Source organism: Passer domesticus, chromosome 14, assembly GCF_036417665.1.
Source record: "Passer domesticus isolate bPasDom1 chromosome 14, bPasDom1.hap1, whole genome shotgun sequence".
Classification (NCBI taxonomy): domain Eukaryota; kingdom Metazoa; phylum Chordata; class Aves; order Passeriformes; family Passeridae; genus Passer; species Passer domesticus.
In genome coordinates, this window is record NC_087487.1 from 12,310,686 (window position 1) to 12,331,545 (window position 20,860).

At 41.5% G+C, this 20,860-nt stretch overlaps 1 protein-coding gene across 5 annotated transcripts in view; it reads left to right on the forward strand.

Moving 5' to 3' along the window:
* Positions 1-12,158: 12,158 nt before the first annotated feature.
* Positions 12,159-20,860, forward strand: part of CTXND1 (cortexin domain containing 1) — a 34,348-nt gene continuing 25,646 nt past the window's right edge. For 2 of the 5 annotated variants that reach the window (XM_064388808.1, XM_064388809.1), the window contains exon 1: positions 12,159-12,598. The gene's annotated coding sequence lies outside the window, so the exon portion shown is untranslated. Of the gene's footprint in view, positions 12,599-19,929; positions 20,016-20,654; positions 20,844-20,860 lie in introns of those variants that run through there. The other 3 variants (XM_064388806.1, XM_064388807.1, XM_064388805.1) reach the window with 3 other exon arrangements.

Genomic DNA, 20,860 nt, shown 5'->3' on the forward strand with positions numbered 1-20,860 from the left:
GAGAATTAAAGAAGCAAAGCCACAGGTGAGTCCAGAGCCCGACCCACTGCCTGCACACCCTGGGCAGCTGGCAGGGAAGGCTCTGTCTGGGTGCTGTGCACAGCCACAGCCATTAATGCCATCTCCTTTTCTCAGTCACACTTCAAGGCTCACTTTTCCCAAGTCCATGTTTCAGACAGGATCCTGTTGAGTAACGAGTCAAAGCAGTAAATCTGTGATGATTTAAGACCTGGCCTTCCCGTGGCTTTCAGGAGGCTGTCAGTGCCTCCACCGTGATGGCATTTCCTTGGGAGCAGCCTTTTCCCTTCCTTCTCCCTGCCTTGGGCTGAGAGCATGCTTGGCCCTCAGCCAAGGTGCAGAGACTTGCTCAGGTGGATGTTAATTCTGAGGAGGCAGATGGACAAGGATAATGAAAACTCTGAAAACTCAGTGGCACAGGATTTCTGATAGACTTCCTAATCCCCTGCTGCACGAGCTGCATCGTTTTACCTTCAGTGGGAACATTAAGCTGGCTCTCTGCAGAGATGGAAAAACCCAAGCCCCTGCCCTTCCAATATTCCCAGCTGACATTGATCCATGGGTGGGGCTGGACATGGAGCCCACACTGGGGCAGGCATTTGGCTCTGCATTCCATGGAGGAGAGGAGGAATGGATTCAATAACACCACGAGGGCCTGTGGGCACCTGCGCAGCAAACTGGGCTGTTGGCAAGGTCCACTGGCAGAATTTGAAGCACCCACAAAAATACAAAGTTTATTCCAATATTCATCAACTATTCAAATAGAAAATGCTGATGGTTTGACACAGTTTAGCAGCATAACATGGAAGTCACTATCTGGTACCCCTGTTCTGCTGTGGGCTATGGCTGTTTACTGCAGAGGAATTTCCTCTCAGAAAATGTAATATTTTCCTGAAAATCTGAACAAAAATTCCAAATTCAAAAGCAATAACTCAATACTTAAGTGAATACCACTTGGATGAGCTGTTATTATTGTTTTATAGCAAATATTTTTGTAGCGTGTGGTGGGCAGCTCATTGAAACATGAAGATAATGACAATCCATGGAGCCTGAAGCTTGGCTGACAAGCCATAGCAGACAGACAACACAAATCTGTGGGATGGGGTGGGAGGCAGGCACGATGGGATTTCAAAAAAATCCCAAACAAACCCCAGTCAGGGAAACAGCTTCCAAAATATTTATTAAGGTTTTAAAGGCTTCAAAGATAAAAGAGTCATTCCAAACATAAACTCTCATCCCACACAGACAGTGCTTGTACTTACATGCTGTTGTCTCAACAAGCTTTTGTTTTCAGTAGAAAACCTTATTGTTTCTAAATATAATTGCCAGGAGATGAATCTGGAGTTGTGACACTGACTTCAGGGAAGTGCTGCATGTGGATGATCACAATTTACCAAAGGGCTGAGTGTGCCCTGTCTTGCCCTGTATGGCACAGGAGCAGTGTTAGAGGAAGGAAAGAAGGAAAAAGAGGAAAAAACAAAGTGTGTCACAATCCTGTTCAAAGAAAATGTAATATTCAGAGAAGTTCAGCTTAAAGGCACTCGCTTCTAGACAGTTTCAATTAAATATATTATTCTACTTACTTAATTTAAGCGTATCTTGAAGATTTTGTTTTTCCTGTAATGGATAGAAACACCAGTTATTACTGCACCTCAGCCAACACATGGTGGTTGATGGACATTCCTTGATGAACAAAGATATTAGCACTCTACAGATCCTTTTCAGTAAACAAGAAAAAATGTGAATTCAAAACTACAAGGGAATTTCAACTCCAGTTTTAGTTTGGACTAAACATCCACAGAAAACCAAACTCCATCAAACCCCAGGTTATCAGTGCAAATCCCTGTGCTAATCAGGTATTTCTGGTTACTGTGTGCCCAGGTGTGCTGGGACTTACTTCCACCTGCTGCTGAGATAAGATCTCTGCAGGAGTGAGGTTCCAGCCCACATTTTCCCTGCCTGTCCAGTTATCTGCATCTTTGGGTTCAGCTGCAGTCCCTTCCTTTTTCAGACTCTTCCTCTCATCCCCTGGCAGCTGCTCACTCCTCCTTTTCTTGTTCCAACACAATCCTTTTAAGATTCATATTCTTTTTGATCTCCAGGCTCTCAGACTTGGCAAGCCCGGGGCCTGGAAAACAGCATTTTCCCAACTGATTATTGAATTATTGTTATTTTAACTCCCTTGAAGTTGTTTACCCCAGGTATCATGTCGCGATCGCTGTTTTGTTGCCCATTGGTTTCCATCTTCTCCCAGACTAAACAGCTTTCTTGGACTTAACTCTATAAATAATCTTCACATGCACAAGCTGAAGAACATAAACTCCTCATGGAAGCAGTACACTTAATTCCCCTGCTTCTCCAAACCACAGGAGTTAGGATTAGCTATCTAGAACGTTATACTAACAATTCCCAGATTTATAGGTTAGGTCAGCAGTGGAAAAGGTTCCTGTGCTGCAGTCTCTGACTGCTGAATTTCCTCTCCTTTGTAGGTTTTCTCAGCTGTTCACATGAATAGGGAGGTGAGGGAGTAGGTGAGTCGCCACCCGAGGTATTGTATGAACAAGTATCTTCCTTCCAAAAATTCCTAGCAACCACATCTTTCATGCTTTGTACATTCACTTGCTAAAATTGTCCCTTTGTTTAATATTTTCTAGTTTTCCAACACATCTGTTTCCTTATCTTTCTTTTCTCCTCCCCTCTAACTCATATTTTCATACCACTTCTTTTTATAAACCATTTTAAACAAAGAATGTTTTTTGCAATATAGCCTGAGGTTTCTTAATTTGTTTGTATTCCTTTTAAAAAGTGGTGGGAACTCCTGAGAGAAAATGGAAAATATTTTTCAAGACTTCCTAAAATAACTGTTCGTGGGTAGACCAATGCACTGAAAACAGAAAACACTGCATCTTGTTTGTTTGCCTAATTCCCCATTCCTGCTAGTTACAATTAAGACCTAAAACCTAAGGAAATGAGCATAAATTCCTGGAAGAAGAAAATAGCTTACAAATCTATTTCCATTTTCCTGGGAAAAGTTTAGCTTGTATCAGTGTGTATGTCATGTGTATCAGCTGTCATTTATCAGCTAGCTTGTATGATGAACACCTCTGATATGATACCACAGAAAGCTGCAGTGTGAATGAAAGAGTAGATGAAGCTGCACCAACTGTCATTGATTCCACCTGTCCAGGTCCACACAACACTGAATTAAAATCTTTTGTGTCTTGGGGAACCCTGACACCCCTGTGTCCCCAGCTAACAGGGTGACACTGAGAAAAAAACCTTCCTTAAGCAGCCTGGATCCATCTGGAGTCAGCTTCCACTAATGCCTGGGGCTCTCTTCATTCTTGGTGCAAGGTAACACTTTTCTCCAAATTTAGCACTGAGGTGGAATTGCAACAGCAGGAGTTTTTTGGCACTTTGGAAGAAACTTTTGGAGCCGCTACAAAATCCACCCAGACAAAGCATCCAAGTGCTAGACAAAATGCAGAATCCCATTGCAGGGTTAGGAAATGTTCCTTTGCAATGCAGGAAAAGCATTCAGCATGCTGGTATTTGTAAGCAGCCACACATCCCAGTCATGAACTTCTGGAGAACGCAGTGTTTCCAAGAGGAATGTCAGTGTTAATCCACTGGGGAGCGAGTGGGTGAGTGAGACACAGCGTGGATGTGTGAGCACGGCCTTTGGAGGGATGGAGCTGGCTCTGCTGCTGGAGAAGGGACGGAGTTTGGCTCTCACACAGCCAGCTGCCAGGGCTTGCTCATCCTCTGGCCTCCAGGAGGTCCAGCAGTGACCCCTGGCTCTGGTACAGCAGAAAGCCTCAGGTGTTTGCTGAACTGGGCTGTCTTGCTACAAAGAGAGGGGTGAGAGCTGCAGCACTTACAGAGCTTCAGGACCATTTCTGTGCACTGATGGCAGGGGAAAAGTCCTCTTCCAGCCTTTGAAGGCTTTCTCTTGAAAAAAATTTGGGATATGATGTGAAAACATTTTTTGGGATGCCTTTAAGTCAGTCCTATGTCTTTAGATTGTCCTAGACAATGGGACTCATTGAGAGAAATTAATTCTCTTTTCCCTGGCAGATGATGAAAAAAATCCATCGATGTGGATGCTACCCATCATAGCAGAAAGAAAGAAAATTGTTATTATCAATGGGAAAGGCTCCTCCAGAAAGGTCAGAACAAGCTCTGATCCCCTTTGTAGCTGAACAGTGAATGGGAAAGTCCATGAAGGGATTCCCATGAAGATTTCCATCAGTCACATTGGAATGGCTACTGTGGTGCAGTAACCTCACACTAACTGAGGTAGGACTCAGATCTTCTGGAACCTGTCTTGTCATTATATTGAAATATTTAGCAACACTAAATAGGTAACAAGCATCACTTATATTTTCAAATATGGAAAAAAGTTGCAGGTCACTGAAAAACTAAAAATTCAAAAGCCTGAAAAAAATGGTGTTACAATAACAAGGCTGAGATCTAGATTTGTTTTCTGGTCTTTCAAGTTGTAAAAGAGATCTAAAAGCTATTTCAGTAAAGAACAGATAATTCCAATATAAGCAAAAATTAAAAGAAATTTGTTCAGTACTGAGCCATTCACAGACACTTGGTCATAAAACAGTAAACAACTCGTCATTCTTAATGTTATTTTTCTCTGGGGAACTGAGTTTTTTGTTTGCTGTAATGAACTGTTATAATTGAGCTCAGTTTTACTGGAGTAAAGCTTTTTTCTAAAGCAGAAAAGAGAGATGGAGATTTATTTTGATTAAAAAAGATGGTTGCAACAGAATAAATATACAGGCAATATAGCCAGGACTTTCTAAGTATAAAAAAACCTACATTCAGTTAATTTTATTTTCTATTTCATTTTTCAAGGAAAGGCATTTAATTTTCCTTGCTGATATATGCTGGCATAGAAGATCAGATGGCAGATATTATAATGAAGTGTTCTTTGTTTACAGAAAAAAATTGTGTTCATGATTTTTTAATAGTGTTTGACAGTCTCGTCAGAAAGAAATGGAGGTCTCAACTGGAATTGTTGTTTGTCATATGCCTGAGGCCTGAGGTTGATTTATTTTGTTCCCCAAGCTGAGCTGATTTTATTTGAACTAATAACTGAAAGTTTTCTTGCATCTTTTGCTGTGACAGTGCAATGAATGAAGTCCTAATGAATGACCTGCATTTCTCAGAAAACTCCTCATTACCTTCATGCAGATTTCCCCTGCACTGCCTGGTAATTTTCAAGGCTGTGATGTTTTATAAGGAGATACAGGTAGTAGGTAAATCAAGATACAGAGGTAACTTTGCTCTTCCTTCTACATCTGCAGCTCTAATCAGAGCTGATCATTTGTGCCAAATCAAGCACTGACTTATAGAACAGACTCATACATAATGGGCACAAGAGTGAAATATAAATCCTATTCATGCAGCTTCATCTCAGGCCCACAGTGGGGTTTGTGGTGTGGCTGGATAATAAGCCCACAGGTGCAATTTCAGTATCTTACCAAGCACATCAGCTAGAAAACCCCAAAGATAATAGTTCTTATCTAAATTGGGCTTGGCATACTGCTTTACTGCACCCCTTGGAAATCACAGAGGATGAGCCTGGAAAATTATTTTGTCTAATGAGAAAAAGCTGGGAGCATTAAGTGCAGCCTTTTAGAGGACAAAAAGAAATGCTCTGCAGAAGAAACAGAACTGTGACAGCAAAGCCATGTCCCACCCAAAGCTCATCACCTCTCAGCTCACTAGCTCAAGGCCAATTCCTGGCTTCATTCCACTTCCAGAGGAGCATCCCAGCAACTGAAGGGCATTCCAAAACAACCAGTGAGTTTGGGGTTTATGGTTTCTCCATTTGGGTTCTAGGTTTTTAGATATTTCCTTTGGCAAAGGACATTCTGGAAGGTTTCTGTTTGAAGACATTTTCCCTGCAGTTCTCTGAACTGCATCAAGATGCCTGCTTCCTGCACAGAAACCCCAAAGCAGCCATGGCAGGAATTTGCTCTCCAGAAAAAAAATCCAAAAAACAAACAGCTTGCATTTGGCATGATGAACAGTTTTGTGTTCCAAGTCCATATTTTCATTTTGATTCTCCCGGTCATAAATGTCTTGTGATGCTGAGTAACAACAACATAATCTGAAAATTATGCCCAGCTGAATGAGGTTGTTCATAGCTGTTATTCCTCATCTATGGCTTACACATTCCAGATATGATGCATTTTTTACCTGCATGCTGTTCCAAGGGATACGTGCCATGGACAATGGCAAACACTTGCAGGGAGCCTCACGTAATGTCTGAGCCCATTACCCACAGTCTGATGATCCATCCTTTAATAACCTACTTTTGGTTTGAGATTTTTCCCATCTCTTAAGAAGGTCTAACTTGCTGTAATTATTTTTTGATTTAGTTTTTCTCCCTCGACGTTTTAACTCACAAGTTTTAAGTTGTTGCTTAATACAAAGCATTAAAAACAGATTCACACCCAGCTATTAACTACTTGATGTATTCAGACATTAGCTAATAAGCTGAAATTCATGTGTTGAAACAAATTCTAATAGTCAGTGTCTGCCCACAGACACCATCTGAGATGACAGATGAATCCTGCCCATCACTGTAACATTGAGTCCCAGGTCACCAACCTCCCAGAGCAGGAACCACACTCATTTGGGCTGTTCCAGTGAGAGACTGAGCACATTTTTTGCAAAGCAGCAGGAGCTCTCTGCTTTCAGGAGGGCTCATTAACTCTCTGTTCAGTGCTCCCAGCCCCACCACACAGACTGTAAAGACAGGAGCAGCCCAGTTCTGCCCTGGATCAACACTGGCCATTAATCTAACTCAATTATTACATTAAAATATACAATATAATATTATAATTACATCATATTGTAATTATATATGCATATATATAATATACACACATAGAAATATTTCTTAGTAGATTCTTCAAAGCATTACTGGCACAAGACAACCATCAGCCTTGTCAGACAGCTTCAGAGAGCATTGTGGACCCTCAGACCTGAACTCCTCTCTCATCCCAGCTCCTGACTAAATTAAGTCAGGAGAACATTAATGGCACAGGCACAGCACTGGCCTTTCTCTTTGTAGAAGCTGGCTGCAAAAAAACCCCCATTTTGCTAACTCCTTCATTTTCAGCCAGATTGCTTTCTTTGCTATTGCAATTCTTTTGACCCAGGCTTTTGAATGTTTGACTTCAGCTCTGAGGAGAATAAGAATAAAGATGCACAGATGAGGAGCTCATCAGATCATACATTTCCCTAAAGACACAGGAGAAAGAGAAAAAAATATTTCCCCCATGATCCCATTCAATTTTTATTCTCCTGGAGGCTTTTAGGGACTGGCTACATAAAATAATTTGTTTCATTCCTCAGAATTTTCAATACCAAAGGAAGCTTGATGGGTAGAATTAATACTGTTCAAATGGGAAAGAATATTCATTTTCTTTCCCTGCTGTGCAGTGAATGACTATCACAGAAGAGCAGTAAGAGGCCAGTGGCCTGTCCTGGCTTCATCCCATGACCTGTATCAGAGTTGTGAATCTCCAGCCTCTGCCTGGCACAGTCTGGGAGAGCTGGGGTTTGTTCACACACTCCAGGTCTGACTTTCCTTTTTATTTCAGCATATCCAAGGGCTAAACCACCCTCTTCCACACCCCCAGCCCTCTCCTCAGCTGCTGTTCATGGCTCTCAGTAATTCCAGTCTCAAGTTCTCCCCATGTTGGCCAAATCCAACCTGCACCACATGGCCCCCCTTTCAGCCTGTCACTGTCTCTTTTCAAGCCTAAACCACTTCCAGAATGAACACATGAGCCTTCAGTTCCCCAAGAATCCCAGTTGCAAATGCAGAATGTGTTTGGAGAAAAGACATTCTCTGATCTCATGGGCAGTCAGGGCTGTTGCATACCTCTCTGTTCACATCATCTGCTCTCCTCACTAACATTCTGCTCTTCTCCCTCTCATCCTGAAATACAGAACCACAGCTTCCCATGGCTCCAGCATGTCCTCTCAGAAAACATATCTGCACCAAACTGAAGGATTTTTTAGGGCTGCCCTCTCATCAGCTGTGAAGGATCTAATGCAATTTTGGGCACAGAGACTAAAACTTATGTAAATAGATATTAAATATTCCACTAGATCAGGTTCAGATTCCATGATCCCACTTTCAGTTTTACTGGGGACATGCCTGGATTTGTGTGCCAGGAGGATTTCTCATAATTGTTGACCTCAGAGAGAACAACTGTATAGAGAGAGCAAGGAGAGTAAAGTTGAACTCATGGGTTTAACTGAAAAGCATTAGAGATGAAAAGTTGTGAATTAAATAATGCATTTTATTTGTACAGTAGGAGTACGAGCACCCAGAGAAACTAAAGAAGAAAAGCTGAAACACATTACAGAAGAGTATGGAATCTGCTAATTTAAGAGAAAAATATGAGCTAATTAAGGTATTGATGCCCACAGTTAAGTGTCCCATTAAATTAGAAAGCATGTCTCTAATTCAAATGAGATGCTTTGCTGGCTAAATACTCAGTTCCTTTTTCTCCTCATCTTCAAGAACTGTAATATCTCAAATGGAATACAATGAAATCAGTTTAAAAAATATTTGGGAATCTTTCCTGCTAGAGGAGGTAAGCATAATTCCCATGCATTCACTTTTGCAGGGTCTGACTATGTAGACATATTCAGTACAATTCATTTGAAATAAGTAAATTCCTAAATTATTCATTTGTAGCTATATGCCTATGTTGAAAATTAAGATGTTTATAATTCATCTTAGGTTAAATTATTCTGGAATAATAAAATACAAATCATCAGCACTAAAGGTAGGAAATGGTGTCCTTCTCACACATTAAACACAATTTAACTGTGACAAGTTAATTCAGTGTGGATGTAAATCTGGATTCACACATAAAAGAAATTAATATTGTCCTAACCCTTAATGTGCAAATGTCTATTTTTTGTAACTATTTTTTTCCTAGGACACATTAGGCAGATTTCCCTCTAATTACTGTCACAAGATGTGTAGTAAGAAGTCCTTATTCTGGTCCTTGATTTCTATAGGTTGCAGTGAGCAGCTGACCATGGAGCCAGCTGAAAGATGACGAAGCAAGAGAATAACTCAAATTTGAATTACAGTTCATTTCAATATCTGAGGAAAAAGGATGATCTTTTGCCTGACTTTGGAAGGAGACACAGAACACTCTTGGCTTTTTGTAACCTGAAGTTCTGCTCTCTGAGTCCTCTGAAGGCTCAAGTGACTTGAGCAGCCTTTGCTCAGTGTCTTTCCCCCAATTTTTTCTCTTGCCCAGCAGAAAGAAGAGTGGCAAGGTGATTTTCCTGTAGACACTGGCCTGCAGCTCAGCTTCCCTCTGTGCATGCTCTTCACCCTGCAGTGCAGTAACTACCACAAGTTATCCCAGGATATTCCTAGGGCTGTTCCATGCCACCACAATTAACCTGTAACACTAATTCAGACTGCTCCCAAATTTTTAAAGTGTACAGAGCCTGTTCTTGACACAGCTATACTGTTACTGTATAAATATTTCCATATTTATGACAAATAAATAAATAAATTTACAACAAACATAAATTCGTGCCTGAACTGGTTTATTTTTCTCAGGGAAAGCCCTCTGCACTATATGGCTCTCTTCAATATTACACGTCCAGAGTCAATTATAAACCCTTTATATTTCTCTATCAGGAAGGTTAAAATTCAATTCTCCTTTATTGCAGTTTGCAAATACAATATACTCTCCAGCTGGCTAGCAAAAGCTCCTCAGTTAAATCATTTTGTGCAACACTGCTTCTTAGTCACTGGTGCCTCCCTACACAACAGCCTGACAGCCCCACACTTCCAGGCTATTTATTGGTCTGTCCTTACATGGGAGAGTTATTTTATACCATATTGCTTTTTACTGGAACTGCTGCAAAGACAGTTTTGTGTTTCTTTTGGTTTTGAGGGGTTTTTGGGTGAGGGCACAATGGTGCTTTTAGGTTTTCAGTGTCTCCTGGAGGCTTTGAGTCCATGCTGTCATGCTTTGTGCCTCTCCCCAGTAAATCAGGTGCCTGGTTCTTTGTTTTCAGGGTTTAAAATACTGTTACTGACAGAAAGTGATGTGTTAGCAAAGCAGAGTTCCTGCATTATTGAACTGAGGCAAGGAACTCAGAAAACCAAAGGAAAATGATCCACTGGAATCTTTATTCCTTCCCTCGCCACAGCTCCAGAACATGAGATTATTATGCTTGTTAGAATAATTACTTATCTGCCCGTGGCCAGGGCTGGTGTTTCCTGGAATGTTGAGAAGGTCCACACCTAATTATGGTGCTGGCTTGATTATTTTTGTCCAACTCATACTTTAAAGAAATCCATCATAGCTTATCCCCAACCAAGGAAAGTAAATGAACTTACTGGAAGGATCAATATACTCCAAAAGGGTGAGGCAGGAATAAAGAGGAGAACTGGAGCACCTTTCTACAGGGTCCTAAAAAGCCTGAGAGCCTTCAGTGTGAGTTAATTCTGCTACCAATACTGCAGAATACTCCCAGACCCACCCAGGTTTTCCTGCTTTGCTTACAACAAGGCTGTCACCTGGCAATCCTGGTGTTACATCTGCATAATTTTGTCTGACTTGACTGGACTCTCCCTGGGACAGGGACTGTGCCTTGTCTGCATTTTAAAAGTAAAAACACACACATAATACATAATTATTATACAAGACCAACTTAACATTCAAGGCAGCTTTGTTGGTTTTTGCTTTCTATGACTCAACAAATTTATTACCTTGAGGTGCTAAATACAGTTGTGAGAACAAGAGTGAGAAAAAAAAAGTCAGTTTTGCTACTATAGAATTATCTCCTCATTCCACAGGAATCCACTGGTGCTGACACTGATATGTGCTGGTTTCCCCTCTCCTCCTAGGTGTTATTTTTGTGAAAGTGCAAAGCAGCACCTTCCCAGCAACATCTGTCAGCCAGGAAGACTGAGTATTTTTGGCATTTTCACAGGCAGAAATTATAGCACAGAAAACAATAGGTACAGGACCAATGATGCTGACAGGTATCATAGAAAGCTGCATTTATATAGGAATTCCAAAAGAAACTGAAGTCCAGCTAATAAAACACTTTTCAAAGGGGAAATGGGCTCTTTCTAGATGCCTGTCCTTGACTGCCCTTTTTCTAAAGAATCCAATTAATAATCCTGAAAAATTTATTAGCCACAGTCTTTTGGTTGCTGGGATTTCCCTGTGCTATCTGAAAGGATAATCAGCCCCTGGGGATGCTCAAACCCTTTGCTAAGGGGGTCAAAACCTTCCCTCACCAGCAAAAAGCTGCTGCTCTTCTCCTGAGGTCTTAATGCCCCCATCAGTGGCAGAGAAAATCTCCCCTGACCAAGAGCTCTGGGGGATGAGTGAATCAACACCTTACACAGCACCTGATCTTAGAAAATGTTTACTAATGATTGCTGTGTTATCTATTGGGGGTGCCTATGTGGAAAAAATATCCCCATTTTTGCCCGCAGGACTGCAATGCATTTGTTTTCCCGGATTTGCCACACATGGTTAGGCACAATTAGCATTTGCAGGAGGCCTGGGTAACAGGTAAGCACGGCCCCAAAATGGGGCTTTTCTCCTGAGAGCCCCTCTGAAGGTCAGGGCTGGAGCAGGCAGCGGTTCAGCTTCACAAATCCGCTCACTCCAGCTGGTTATGGGGAGAGCAAGTGCAACTCCCCCACGGCTTCCCAAAGGCACCGAGTCAAACAGCACAGCACAGAAAAAATTGGGGTCCCTAACGAGAAATTAGTGGCACTGTGGCTCTTGGTCATTCTGCCTTTTTGTTATTACTGCTCATTAATTCAGCCCCATCTGCCTGCAGGAGCCCCCATAAGTGACAGACACTGTGCAGACAAAGGACAAGGGTGGCAATCCCTCCTTCAAGACTAGAGCAATGCTTGGAGCCTGTTAAATCCGAGATGTTAATCCATGAAGTTTTAGGCTTCTACTTTTTTGACTGTATCCAGCAGGGCTGGTACAGTGCATTTCAGAGCTAGGAAACCCCTCCCCTTCACTTGTACTTCTGAAAAGCAGAAGGTTTAGTTCAATTGACAGAGTGCGTTCCTCAACATTTAAAAATGCATGGGCTTGAATTTCTATTGTTAACTTGAGCTCTCTCTGAAACATATAAATTAGTGTTTGGCTGAGAATTCCAGTGCGAGTCGCAGAATACAACTTGCACGATACAGAACTGTAAAGCACGATGAAGCATCCCCAGCCCCTTTGCCTTTAAAATGCCATGGCAGCACAGAGGCTCTCGGCAGAACACCTTATCTGCTCTCCAAAGCTGTGACTCTTCATCCTTTCCTTATGAAGACCCAGGGGATTGCTTACTTAGCATACACCAGAGGCAATGGATAGGGTGAGCAGCCACTGCAGCCAGAAACCCCCAGCACCGAGCACGGGCAATTCCCTCCACAGGCAGAGACTTTGGAGCTGAATTGTGCTGGACGGAGAGCCCCCGGCTGAGCCGTGTGTGCCCGGGAAGAGCAGCCCCTGGCGCTGGGCTGGGAAGCAATGCAGTAAGTGCCGGGATATTGCAGCAGGCACCGCTCCCCCGGGCTCGCCGGGGCTTTGCAGCTGCTGCTGCCAGGGACACAGCCCCCAGGAGCAGGGGCAGGGCTGCATGATTTTTGTTGTTGTTTGGAAGCGAAGTGGAGGGATGGGTTTGCAGTGCCGGGGACGGTGGGGTTTGCTTTGTGTGCCGGTGGGGGTGTTGCAGGGCAGTGCTCGCTCCGTGTCCTGTGCTGAACTAGGGCTGCTGGCTTTGGGGGGCTCTCTGTGCTCCTGCTGGACAGAGATGTGCTTAATAACTTCATGCCAGCAGGCATTTGTGTTCCCCTTAATCATGCAGCATGTTTCCCGTGCTTGGGTGCAAACTATTTTCTGTACTAGTACTAGGTACTCTGGTGCTGGATTTACAGGGGCTGTGCCTTTGGGTAATGATGAATTGTAGATTGAAACTGTGTGAATGAATGAGTGTCCTGATGGTGGGTAATGCTTTCATTTCATATGGCTAATTTCTAGTTTGTGGCAAATTCTTCACTGTGGTCTGGAATTGCAGATGCTTTTTTGGTAGATTAATGTTTGTAAGCAGTACTTTATCATAGCAGAGCTGTGGCTTTCTTCAGATTCTGATGTTGTTACTGTACTCTGCAGTAGCAGCTTTCTGTTTGTACTGAGTAGGAGAGGGTAAGCATGAGTTAAAGTTTGCTTTATATGATGAAGGATTTTTACATAGTTTGAAAGTGTTTTGCAAAATTAGCATTTGGGCAGTAATTGCAGGCCTTTGGAATGATCTGTGCAGCATTTGAAGGAAATTCAACCGTACAGTTTTTGTTCTCTTACTTGGAAACTAATACCAAGCTTAATTCCTCTGGTTTCTTGGTACAGCTTCCTCAGTGACTTATGAGCTTTAGGATAACTGCCTGCCTTCAGCCTCACTGCCATTTTGGGCTTCAGGCATGTTTAACTCTTTAAGGCAATGCTTGCAAAATTCTTTTTAAGAGAAAGCAGTACATGCAACTGCCAAAAGTTAGGGATTCTCTTTTTGCTGCTCAGTCAAATGTCAATAATAAGTAGCTATTGGTCTCTTGTAAAGGAGCACTAATCAAACCATTGCTTGGTTTTCCCACTCATTATTTGTTTATAAGTTGGGGTTTATTTAGTTCTTGTAAAATATTCACATAACAAAGAGAGAAATATTCCTCTGATATATCTGTCATTTTAGTTTTGAGCAAAATTTGTAGCATCACTAATTTGAAGGTATAATTCTCAAAAATTAGGCAAATAAAGTTCAGCTTCTTCTAAAAGAGTTTTTGCAGAGATGCTGCTGAAGATGTGTGTAATGTGTAGTCCCCAGGCATAGCTGATCAGACCAAAAAACACCCTGGAAGTTCTGGCACCTTTTCACTGCCATGCAACACGCATGTGCTGGAGTTTTTTCTTTGAGATTAAGGCTCAGGTGCTGAAAAGAAATATTTCCTCTGGCACTGAAGTAAAGAGAATTTTCTCCTTTTCATCTCAGAGAAGCCTTATGACATATGCTGTTATTGAGTTGCAATTGCTAAGACAATGCAAAATTAATAAGTGATAATTATTCTTCATTAGCTGTACAGCTTTGAAGGTGGACAAATCTACAAGGAGGGTGGATCACATCTGAATCTGATCTGCTCCCCTCCTCCCTTTCTCTCCAACACCTACCTCTCCCCTTCTGTTTATGAGCCTTTGATAGGTGCTATAGCTGCTCTCATTTAAGGACCTGAACCTAAGACCAGTGCAATTTTTCCAGTCACAGGTTCACAATCCGTGTGTGCCTCATCTGCCCTTGCTTTCTCCATCTGGATTTCCAGCAAAGCCAGTAGCAAACTTGGAAGATATGAGAATTTATTATAAGTTATCTCTGACTGAGCATTATAAAGCTGGTGTTGGTATGTCTGTCATGAGGAAAGAGCAGGGATTTTATCTGTAACTAAACCACTCTCAGAATACACAGTTTTGATGACATTATCATCAGATATTTTCAGGTAAACTAACTCCAGTAATTTAACAAGCTATTATTTTCAAATTATTTCCTCTGAGGTACAAAACAGGAGAGGGAAAAAATGCAAAGAAGGAGTTGGATGTTGGAAAGTCACTGGATTCATAATGAGAATCACAAGACAAAAAGGAAGATTATGTCTGGTTTTATGCTTTCATGCAATTCTGAGTCTTTAATCAAAATGTGTTTCCTGAACTGGAACCTCAAAATTATTTGCCAAATATTATTGTTCATGTCAAATGTAAAATGGAGAACATTAGGTATAAAATCTAATTTCTCAGTCCAGAATAAGCATATTAGTAAACATTATGTTTTCACCTCACCTTGTCTGTAAGTAACCCTGGCAGGAGCCTTGCCTCACAAGTCAAGTTCACTTTATTGCATCACAACCTGAGAGAGAAACACGCAAAGGGAAGTTTACTAATTTTGTCCTACATTGCCATTAATGAGCTGCAAGTCAATTTAATTAATGAAGAGTAGCTGCTCAACATTTGTAGTCACCTGAACTACTTTAATTTGCATCACTGTATTTCTACCCGTTTGTGACGTGTAGAGGCACGGGCAGATTTCCCTGACAGTAAGAAAAACTGTCATTTAAGTACCAGAGGCAAAACTCCCAGTACAAAACTGGATAAAAGAATATCCAGTGGGTGGATAAACATGCTGCATCATTTCAAAGCCCAGTGGAAGTGTGTGTCATTGTTGCACCAGGAAGCAATGGCACAGACGATGTCACATTAAAAGACGTTCAGCATATTCTCAATGAGATAAGTTAACTGTGTTTGTACAAGAGTGGGGAATTTTTGTACCATGCTTAGTAGAACTGTCATGTTTATAAAGAAATACATCTTACAGCTAGTGACATCCAAAATGTGCCACATACATAGTCAAAACTTTCTTTCTGATTACAAAAGAAAGGACATTTTCTTCCTTTCTTGTTTTTCAAGGGTAGACTCTGGTGGCGTCAACTACTTAGATATGCTGCATAGTAATTATTTTATTCATATGTATGAAAGAAAATCTCTTAGAATCTTCATTATACTTATCTGCTGTGAGCATCAAGATTGAATTTAACTGGGATTTTCAGATATATGCTTAGACAGTCCGTTTTCAACAACAAAATGAATATGCTATTATTTTCTACTATCACTTCTTTCCAAGGGCAATTACTTAATACTCTGTAATAGCTACAATTTAGGATACTTCATTTGCCACGGTGACTCTCCTCACTTTCCACACCCACACAAACCCCAGAACCTACTGTGAGTAAAGCAGCAGTGCAGTAGCATTCAAGGAGGATTAAAGGACTAAGATTGAGCACTTCCTAAAGCCTGCAGCCTGAGCTGTCATTTAAAACAGGAGCCAAAGTGATGTACCTTCCTTTCCCAAGTGCTACCCAAAAGGTGTAGGGATGCACACAAAAACCATGCAGAATTAGAAAGATCACACGCTATGTTTGGCAAAGTATCTTCAAAGTGCACCTGGTGAGGCAGGGTGACCTTCAGAAAGTGCAGAAGAGCTGGCCCACGATTCTGTCACCTTCTGCATCTATTCCTTAAAGCTTTAGGCAAGAATTCTGGCATCTGGCTTTTTGGAGGATAATTCAGGACATTGAACTTTAAAAGGAGGCTGTGGAAGTCTGTAATCTAACAAACTTAGTCCTGAGCAATAAACTGCAAATCAGCATCTGATTTTCACTGAAACATCTGGAAGAAACTCTAAATGCCACATGCTCAGCTCTGAATCTTCACAAGTTCATGGAACCTTTAATGATATTTTCTTTCCTCCTGGACAGAAATGCAAAGGAAACAACATATGAACTAAACAAGGGTTTGCTTGAATGATGGCTGCAGAGACACACACCTCTTCTCAGCATTATTTTAGCATTTGAGTTTCAAACCTATTTCATCCAGCCCTGGGGAGACTAAGCCTCTGGGGATCCTATTCATGATACTCAGAATTCACAGTACTCAGCCAGAGAGATTCCCAGACAAGAAGAGCATTGCATCCCCCAGTGTCAGTCAGGACTTTGTTCAGAGGAAAAGATGAGGAAATGAGACAGAAGGTTGCTCAAAACACAGATGCTCACATTTCTTCTGCTAGATACAGGGAATGATTTATTTCTTTTTATCATAAATCACAGGTTTTCCTTCAAGGCTTTGCTTTAGACTTTCAATCAGTGCTGATAGCTGTAAAGAATCATATGCCCAAGCAAATCTAAATTACCTGGTGGAAAAGCCTTCCATTTCTTTCCCTGCCCCATCTGATTGATTTCATGATTACTGCAGAATTTGCTGCTTCACACATTTAGTTTGTCGTATAAATTGGTCCAAGGCAGCTGATGTCACCCATCCAATTTTGTTTCCATATTCACATTCAAGCTCCCATTCTCTCTATCAGCCTCACCAACAAATCTAAGACTTCTTACCAAATAACCATACCACACCATATGTTGCAGAATTGATTGGGATTTTCACCAGTTTAGTTTAGAATTCAGCCCTCAGTCTGAGCATAATTCAGCTGGGAGGAGGAGATCAATTCTAGAATCACAGAGTGGTCTGGGTTGGAAGGGGCCTTAAAACTCATCCCATTGCAACTCCCTGCCATGAGCAAGGAATCTTCACTAGACCAGGATGCTCAGAGATCCACCCAACCTCTCCTTGAACACTTCCAGGGAAGTGATTTTTAAAAAGCCTGGTGAGAGCCATGAGCCAAAACCCACATCAGATATTACGAAAAACAGTGAGAATGAAAAGAAGAGGAAACTTCAGTTACCAATACAGAGGGAGCCAATTTTTGTCAGTAAGATCTTGTCAGGAAAGTGTCTTCCATTACTAGAAGTCCAAATGATGATAAGTCAAAATTGCTCAAACTCAAGGAACTCAAAGTAATCAAACCAAAAAGACTGAACTCTGAAAAAATAAACATTGCATTCATTTTCTCTTTCATTTTGGGGTATTGTTAAGGATTTATGCTTCAAAGCTTTCATCTCCAAGCATATGAGAACATTTTAGAATAAAGAATTTTATATCCTTGCACAGTAACTTCAGAAGAGCTTCAAAAGCATCGCCACGTATAAAAACCACACAAGGTTAAAATTTAGGTAATCCCTATATTGAGAATCACAACTTTACAAAACATCACTTGCTTCTTGCTTGTTTTTATTTTTTACATTACATGACCATCTTTGTGTGTTACAGCCAGCAGAAATGTTTCCCAGAAAGAGAAATTGAGAGATGTTCTACCATCTGCATCAGCAAACCACCAGAAAATGATGTTTTCTGGATTATATTCTGCCTCTGAGCTCACTGTATCATCTCTGCAGTTTTGCAAGTTGCAAGCAAAAGGCAGCCAGAAAGGAAATACTCAAGTAAAGCTGATCCAATTCTTGTTCAGCTGCAAAAGTATTCAGAAATATCTCTCCTTACTCTTTTCATGTGCTATATTTGGTCAGCACACTGAAGTTGACTCGCATTATATTCTCTCCCATTCAAACCCTGTCACACCATTACAGCACTGACAGTTCTCATCTCCATGTTCACTCGGGGTATTTTCTGGGAAGAAGCAGATTCTCCTGTTTGGAAACACCTGCTTGCCCTCCATATCACTTTCCTTCTGCCACATCTCAGTAATGAGCTCTTTTAAGAATTGCCTGGAGGATGGGAACAGGTTGGTAATAGCAAGAAAAAAAAAAAACCAAAACAAACTCAGAATTGCATCTGTGAAGGAGGTTTTCCCCAGCTGCCTTCTGCTTTGGGTGTTGATCCCATATCCATGGGAGGCAGTGAGGAGACTCCCACTGACTCTGCATCAGGACCCAAAAGGCTCCTATGGGAGGTGTTTTGGGAGTGGTTTTGGTGATGTTTATGATGCAGAAAAAAAGTGCAGGAGCTCGTGACCCTGCAACCCTGGCCGTGGTGAGCAGCCCCTCCTGGCAAACACCCAGCTCCCCTCAGGGCCTGAGTCCCACACACATTAAACATTCATAGCTGGGCTGTTAGACAATGAAGTTTTGTTCCTTCCTCTTGTTTTTTAATATTTTCTTGATTTAAATTATGCGCGGAACAAAGGAAATAATATTTTAGAAGAGGAATGAAAGCATAATACAGGCATAAATAAAATTTTGGTTACAGACAGAATTAAAGTAGATGGAGTAACTTTTCTTATGAAGAAATACTGCACCTGGGGAGGGTGTTTTGTATAATACTCCATAGCTTAGGATTTGATTTTAAAAGCCTTTTGGACACACTTAGATCTCAAAATGTAGAGAAAACCAGCAAGGGAATGTGTCTCCTTTTTTTTTATATTTAAAGCATTTCCTTCATATAATCCTTGTAAACCCGAGATTTTGCTGAGATAATAAGTGCATACAAATGAAGCAGATTCTCTGAAAGAAGCAAAACCCAAAGAACCAAATAAAGATCTGGAAAGAAAATGCAAGCAGCATCTATTCCACAGTAAGTTTCCTTAAGCAATATTCAGCGCTAAGGCATTTTCTGTTTAATGTAAGAGCAAAAGCAGCAGGCCCCAGCTGGATACACCTGTCTCTCTTGACGAAGCAGCTGAGTGTTTCAGCAAGCAGCCAAGGAAGGGGTATGTCCATGTGCTGCTCCATTTCGAGCTCACTGGACAGACATGTACAGCGACCTGTCAGGGTTGCTGACATCAGTGTTTGTCTCCAAAACTACCCTGTGACACTGGGGTTGGCTTTAAAGGACACTACTGAGCTGTTAGGAAGCACAGTCTGCACAGAAACCATCACTGTCTGTAAGAGGAAGAGTTTGAGTAGGGGTAAAATACAGAGAGGACATTTAAATTATAATTGTGTACAAGTACACACACATACAGAAGCAAACCTTAGGGCTCATTTTGGGGTTTCCACCAGCTGCTCACTAAAAAGAAGGACTTGGGAGCCACTGGAGCCCACAAACCACAAGGTTTTTGTAGTATTTGTCTATGTTATGAAGACAACACACTAAGTTACTCATGAAACAAAAGAAGCTCAGAGCTTTTCTATGCCTCTTTGTTTTTAACACTCTGAGTTTCCTTCCCTGAGCCTGTAGACCTGAAGGAATAGCACCTTACAAGTGCTGCTCCCTAGCCCTGCCCATGGGCACAGATTAAATGCAGCAGAGATGGAGCTAAATTATTTTAAATTTTGCTGCCTGACTCTACAGAACAGTTTTCTGGTTCCCCTGCACCTGGGGTCATGTCATAAAAGTCATGTTATGCTTTCAGGTGATATTTAATCAGTCACCATCCACAAGAAAACACCTCAGCTGACTGCTAGGCTTTTTTCCCCTTGTGGTTAGCATTCAAGTGCCCTTCTACTGATTGTGGAACAAATTCTTCTGTGATGCTTGCCTGGGTTTCAAATGTCTGGACATGCTGCATGTGTGGTAGGTGAAACTTCTCAACCTACTCATTGCAAATACAGGGGATCAGTCTCACCCTTTGCCCTGCAGTTACCATTGCTGTCATAGCAACTTGGCCCCACATATTCAAAGTTTGTTTGTAAACCTGCTGCCCTCAAAACCATTTCTGTGTGCTCCAGTGACTTCACTGGACAGTTTGGCAGCAGAGGGCCACATTGAATTCTTCTCAGTTAAAATTCACAGGAGTTATAGTTTAACACTTAAAGGGTCAGACTGGCTCTGTAAGGGAACCACAGGAGCAACCAACCTAGGCTGAGGTTTTTTATGAACTCTGATTTAGTGATTTAAATTTATTTGGTTTTCTGAGATGGTCTAGAGCTCATAGGCAGTGCATTACTCTGTCGTGGCTGACAAGAGGTAACTTCTAAAGATGCATGACCTTAGTTTCTTGCTGTCTTGGAAACATAATAATATCTCTACCACATTGGAAGTAATACTTTTTATTAAGTTCCCTGCCCCATTTGCAGTTATGGCCATGTTATGTGCTCTGCCACAGTGATAACAGAAACACATCAACATGAACCTTGCTGGAAATAGCTCCAGCACAGCTTTGAAAGCCATTTTCTCAGGTGAATGAAGTAAAGAGAAACTTTCCATCTCCAGGAACATATGAGCCTTTCCAGTGCACTTCGAGGCTTGGCCAGCTGGAAGCAGGAGCTGTAGCAAACTGCTGTGGAGCCTGTTTGGAAGCTGACTCCAGCACAGGAATTGAAATAAATGAATTTGGCACCTAAAAGGAGGTTTTGTGGAGTCAACGCTTTCTAAGCAGAGGACAGAGAGAGATTTGGCAAGGTTGGTGCATACATTAT